Genomic DNA, 7,231 nt, shown 5'->3' on the forward strand with positions numbered 1-7,231 from the left:
CCCCTCCCGCTCCCCCTCCGCCTCGCCCCTACGTCTCCCCTCCCCATTCCCCTCCCCCTCGTCACTAACAATAATATTATTGTCAATGTTATTAAAATGAACAACAATATCAATAATGGTGGCATTTATGATACTAATACCGTTAGAGAGAGAGAGAGAGGAAGAGAAAGAAAGAAAGAATGAGAAGGAGGGAGGGGCACACACATACGTAATGAAAACAAAACAACGACAACGATAATAAAAGATAATGAAACTATGACAATAATAATGATGATAATGATAATAGTACTCTTTCATCGTAGTCAGCAATCATTAAAACGCAACTCAAAGTAATATACGAAATAGATCTTGTGGCTCGAATGCATAAATAGAAAATAAATTTCGGTTGATTAACGGCACTCGCAAAACCGTTACCTCAGCAACGGATATAACGAAAATCTTTTCGACGTTGACGGGAAACCAATGGAACGCGATCGAAAATACTCTATTTGATCTAAAAGAGGCACTCGTTACCAGATAAACATTTCTAACCTAGTTTATGGAATGATCTATATTAATCACATTTTTTTTTTATTATCATGATCATAAAATAGCTCATGGGATCGAAAGTACATAAATTTATTTCTATGTAGCTCGATTCCAGCGCCATTTCTAAGATTTCTGTTGCTTGGGACGGGGTTTTGAGTAGGGAATATTTATGATAGATTTGTCAGGTTCGAGGAGTAGTGAAAAAGGGAGGATGATGCTTCTAGAATGTTACTTGCACTTAAAAGTCTAATGATTAAGATCTACTGTATGGATTAAATCTCTCTCTATGTCTCTCTTTCTCTTCCTCTTTCTCTCTTTTTCTTTCTTTCACACACACACACACTAACACACTACACAGACACACACACACGCCACACACACACCACACATACATACATACCACACACACACACGCACACACCACACACTACACAGACACACACACAGACACAGACACACACACTACACAGACACACACACACGCCACACACACCACACACACACACACAGACACACACACACACACAGACACACACACACACACGCCACACACCACACAAACACACCACACACACACAGACACACACACACACACGCACACACACGGTAAACCAGAAAATGAATTGAACGACATTTCAACAGCATCTAAAATGAGATATTATGACAACATATCAGTAATTGACTGACTGGATATCCGAGTTCTTGTTAAGACATAAACCACAAAAAAAAAAAAAAAAAAAAAAATCTCTCGGACATAAGAGAAAAAGAGAAAGAGAGAGAGAGAGAGAGAATGAGAAAGAGAAAGGGATAAGGAGGGAGGGACACACATAAACAGAGAGAGAAAGAGAGAGAGAGCAAGAGAAAAAGAGAAAGAGAGAGAGAATGAGAAAGAGAAAGGAATAAGGAGGGAGGGACACACATAAACAGAGAGAGAGAGAGAGAAAGAGAGAGAGAGAGCAAGAGAAAGAGAGAGAGAGAGCAAGAGAAAGAGAGAGAGAGAGAGAGGGAGAAGGAGGGAGGGACACACATAAACAAACAGAGAGAAAGAGAGAGAGAGAGAAAGAGAGAGAGAGAGCAAGAGAAAGAGAGAGAGAGAGAGAGAGAGAGAGGGAGAAGGAGGGAGGGACACACATAAACAAACAGAGAGAAAGAGAGAGAGATAGAGAAAGAGAGAGATAAACGGGAAAGAAAAGTGAAGAGTTTTCAGAGCAATAGACCTTGGTGTTGATATACAAACATCCTTTGAAATGGCTGCCTGAATGAAAGAAAAAAAAAAAAAGAAAAAAAAGCAGAAAGGCGTGTCAATATTATGAAACCCTAATGATTTCATCACAACCAACAGGATAACTAGGACATCATTACCACAAATTAATCGGATCACAGGTAACTTAAACGAGGAAGTAGCATTAAGGTCCCAGAAAAAATAAGATTAAAAAGGTCCCAGTTCAATTTTTAACATGAAACGAGAATAAATCTCGGGGGAGTTTTAGTGTATCACGTGTTCTTCTCAAAGCTTGCCATTCGTGTGTTCCTATTAATCCCGGATGGATGATACTTCCTCATGCCCCCCTCCCCCCTCCCCTCCCCCTCGTCACTATGTCTCTCCTCCCTTCTTCCCTCCCCCTCATCACCACGTCTCCCTTCCCCTCCCCCTTCCCCCTCGTCACTACGTCTCCCCTCCCCTCTCCCCCTAACCCTTGCCACTACGTCTCCCCTTCCCCTCCCCCTCGCCCCTACGTCTCTCCTCCCCTCTCCCCTCCCCTCTCCCTCGTCACTACGTCTCCCCTCCCTTCTCCCCTCCCCCTCGCCACTACGTCTCCCCTCCCCTCTCCCCTCCCCCTCGCCACTACGTCTCCCCTTCCCCTCCCCCTCGCCCCTACGTCTCCCCTCCCCCCTCCCCTCTCCCCTCTTCCTCGTTACTACGTCTCCCATCCCGCTCCCCCTCCGCCTCGCCCCTACGTCTCCCCTCCCCATTCCCCTCCCCCTCGTCACTAACAATAATATTATTGTCAATGTTATTAAAATGAACAACAATATCAATAATGGTGGGATTTATGATACTAATACCATTAGAGAGAGAGAGAGAGGAAGAGAAAGAAAGAAAGAATGAGAAGGAGGGAGGGGCACACACATACGTAATGAAAACAAAACAGCGACAACGATAATAAAAGATAATAAAATTATGACAATAATAATGATAATAATGATAATAGTACTCTTTCATCGTAGTCAGCAATCATTAAAACGCAACTCAAAGTAATATACGAAACAGATCTTGTGGCTCGAATGCATAAATAGAAAATAAATTTCGGTTGATTAACGGCACTCGCAAAACCGTTACCTCAGCAACGGATATAACGAAAATCTTTTCGAGGTTGACGGGAAGCCAATGGAAAGCAATCGAAAATACTCTATTTGATCTAAAAGAGGCACTCGTTACCAGATAAACATTTCTAACCTAGTTTATGGAATGATCTAAATTAATCACCTTTTTTTTATTATCATGATCATAAAATAGCTCATGGGATCGAAAGTACATAAATTTATTTCTATGTAGCTCGATTCCAGCGCCATTTCTAAGATTTCTGTTGCTTGGGGCGGGGTTTTGAGTAGGGAATATTTATGATAGATTTGTCAGGTTCGAGGAGTAGTGAAAAAGGGAGGATGATGCTTCTAGAATGTTACTTGCACTTAAAAGTCTGATTATTAAGATCTACTGTATGGATTAAATCTCTCTCTATGTTTCTCTTTCTCTTCCTCTTTCTCTCTTTTTCTTTCTTTCACACACACACACACACACACACTAACACACATACACACAAACACACACACACCACACACTACACAGACACACACACACGCCACACACACACCACACATACATACATACCACACACACACACGCACACACCACACACTACACAGACACACACACAGACACAGACACACACACTACACAGACACACACACACACACACAGACACACACACACACACACACACGCACACACACGGTAAACCAGAAAATAAATTGAACGACATTCCAACAGCATCTAAAATGAGATATTATGACAACATATCAGTAATTGACTGCCTGGTTATTCGAGTTCTTGTTAAGACATAAACCACAAAAAAAAAAAAAAAAAAAAAAAAAAAATCTCTCGGACATAAGAGAAACAGAGAAAGAGAGAGAGAGAGAGAATGAGAAAGAGAAAGGGATAAGGAGGGAGGGACACACATAAACAGAGAGAGAGAGAGAGAGAAAGAGAGAGAGAGAGAGAGAGAGAAAAGGAGGGAGGGACACTCATAAACAGAGAGAGAAAGAGAGAGAGAGCAAGAGAAAAGGAGAAAGAGAGAGAGAGAGAGAATGAGAAAGAGAAAAGGATAAGGAGGGAGGGACACACATAAACAGAGAGAGAGAGAGAGAGAAAGAGAGAGCAAGAGAAAGAGAGAGAGAGAGGGAGAAGGAGAGAGGGACACTCATAAACAGAAAGAGAAAGAGAGAGAATGAGAAAGAGAAAGGGATAAGGAGGGAGGGACACACATAAACAGAGAGAGAGAGCAAGAGAGAGAGAGAGAGAGGGTGAAGGAGGGAGGGACACACATAAACAAACAGAGAGAAAGAGAGAGAGATAGAGAAAGAGAGAGATAAACGGGAAAGAAAAGTGAAGAGTTTTCAGAGCAATAGACCTTGGTGTTGATATACAAACATCCTTTGAAATGGTTGCCTGAATGAAAGAAAAAAAAAAAAAAAGCAGAAAGGCGTGTCAATATTATGAAACTCTAATGATTTCATCACAACCAACAGGATAACTAGTACATCATTGCCACAAATTAATCGGATGACAGGTTGCTTAAACGAGGATTGATGATACTTCCTCATGCCCCCCCTCCCCCCTCCCCTCCCCCTCGTCACTCTTCCCTTCTTCCCTCCCCCTTATCACTACGTCTCCCTTCCCCTCCCCCTTCCCCCTCGTCACTACGTCTCCCCTCCCCTCTCCCCCTAACCCTTGCCACTACGTCTCCCCTTCCCCTCTCCCTCGTCACTACGTCTCCCCTCCCTTCTCCCCTCCCCCTCGCCACTACGTCTCCCCTCCCCCTCGCCACTACGTCTCCCCTCCCTTCTCCCCTCCCCCTCGCCACTACGTCTCCCCTCCCCTCTTCCTCGTTACTACGTCTCCCCTCCCCTCTCCCCTCTTCCTCGTTACTACGTCTCCCCTCCCTTCTCCCCTCCCCCTCGTCACTACGTCTCCCCTCCCTTCTCCCCTCCCCCTCGCCACTACGTCTCCCCTCCCTTCTCCCCTCCCCCTCGCCACTACGTCTCCCCTCCCGCTCCCCCTCCGCCTCGCCCCTACGTCTCCCCTCCCCCTCGTCACTAACAATAATATTATTGTCAATGTTATTAAAATGAACAACAATATCAATAATGGTGGCATTTATGATACTAATACCATTAGAGAGAGAGAGAGAGGAAGAGAAAGAAAGAAAGAATGAGAAGGAGGGAGGGGCACACACATACGTAATGGAAACAAAACAACGACAACGATAATGAAAGATAATGAAACTATGACAATAATAATGATAATAATGATATTAGTACTCTTTCATCGTAGTCAGCAATCATTAAAATGCAACTTAAAGTAATACACGAAACAGGTCTTGTGGCTCGAATGCATAAATAGAAAATAAATTTCGGTTGATGAACGGCACTCGCAAAACCGTTACCTCAGCAACGGATATAACGAAAATCTTTTCGACGTTGACGGGAAGCCAATGGAACGCGATCGAAAATACTCTATTTGATCTAAAAGAGGCACTCGTTACCAGATAAACATTTCTAACCTAGTTTATGGAATGATCTAAATTAATCACACTTTTTTTATATCATGATCATAAAATAGCTCATGGGATCGAAAGTACATAAATTTATTTCTATGTAGCTCGATTCCAGCGCCATTTCTAAGATTTCTGTAGCTTAGGGCGGGGTTTTGAGTAGGGAATATTTATGATAGATTTGTCAGTTTCGAGGAGTAGTGAACAAGGGAGGATGATGCTTATAGAATGTTACTTGCACTTAAAAGTCTAATGATTAAGATCTACTGTATGGATTAAATCTCTCTCTATGTCTCTCTTTCTCTTCCTCTTTCTCTCTTTTTCTTTCTTTCACACACACACACACACACACACTAACACACATACACACAGACACACACCCACCACACACTACACAGACACACACACACGCCACACACACACCACACATACATACATACCACACACACACACGCACACACCACACACTACACAGACACACACACAGACACAGACACACACACTACACAGACACACACACACACACAGACACACACACACACGCCACACACACACACACACACACACACAGACACACACACACACGCACACACACGGTAAACCAGAAAATAAATTGAACGACATTTCAACAGCATCTAAAATGAGATATTATGACAACATATCAGTAATTGACTGCCTGGATATCCGAGTTCTTGTTAAGACATAAACCACAAAAAAAAAAAAAAAAAATCTCTCGGACATAAGAGAAAAAGAGAAAGAGAGAGAGAATGAGAAAGAGAAAAGGATAAGGAGGGAGGGACACACATAAACAGAGAGAGAGAGAGAGAGAGAAAGAAAGAGAGAGAGAGCAAGAAAAAGAGAGAGAGAGAGAGGGAGAAGGAGGGAGGGACACACATAAACAGAGAGAGAGAGAGAGAGAGAAAGAGAGAGAGAGCAAGAGAAAGAGAGAGAGAGAGAGAGGGAGAAGGAGGGAGGGACACACATAAACAAACAGAGAGAAAGAGAGAGAGATAGAGAAAGAGAGAGATAAACGTAAAAGAAAAGTGAAGAGTTTTCAGAGCAATAGACCTTGGTGTTGATATACAAACATCCTTTGAAATGGCTGCCTGAATGAAAGAAAAAAAAGAAAGAAAAAAAAACAGCAAAGGCGTGTCAATATTATGAAACCCTAATGATTTCATCACAACCAACAGGATAACTAGGACATCATTACCACAAATTAATCGGATCACAGGTTACTTAAACGAGGAAGTAGCATGAAGGTCCCAGAAGAAATAAGATTAAAAAGGTCCCAGTTCAATTTTTAACATGAAACGAGAATAAATCTCGGGGGAGTTTTAGTGTATCACGTGTTCTTCTCAAAGCTTGCCATTCGTGTGTTCCTATTAATCCCGGATTGATGATACTTCCTCATGCCCCCCCTCTCCCCCTCCGCGTCGCCCCGACGTCTACGTCTCCCCTCCCCCTCTCCTCCCTTCCCCTCGTCACTTATGTCTCTCCTCTCATTTCACCCCTTCCCCCCCCCCTCGTCACACGTCTCCCGCTCCCTTCTTCCTCTCCCAACTAAGTCTCCTCCCCTTCCCTCTCCCCTCGTGTCCCTACGCCTCCCCTCCCCTCTCCCTAATCTCTCCCCTCCCCCTTCCGCAACACACCTCCTCCCTCCCTCCCGCTCCCCCTCATCCCTCGCCACTAACGTTCTCCCCTCCCCTCTCCCCTCCCCCTCCGTCCCTACGCCTCCCCTCCCCTCTCCCCCCCCCTCCCCCTCGCCACTACGTCTCTCCTCCCTCCCGCCCCCCTCCCCCTTCGCCAACCTACGTCTTCCCCTCCCTCCCCCCCTGTGCTCCCCCTCCTCACTACGTCTCCCCTCCCGC

The sequence above is a fragment of the Penaeus japonicus genome, unplaced genomic scaffold (genome assembly GCF_977035675.1).
Source record: "Penaeus japonicus unplaced genomic scaffold, GWHDUDI00000001_assembly GWHDUDI00000038, whole genome shotgun sequence".
Lineage (NCBI taxonomy): Eukaryota > Metazoa > Arthropoda > Malacostraca > Decapoda > Penaeidae > Penaeus > Penaeus japonicus.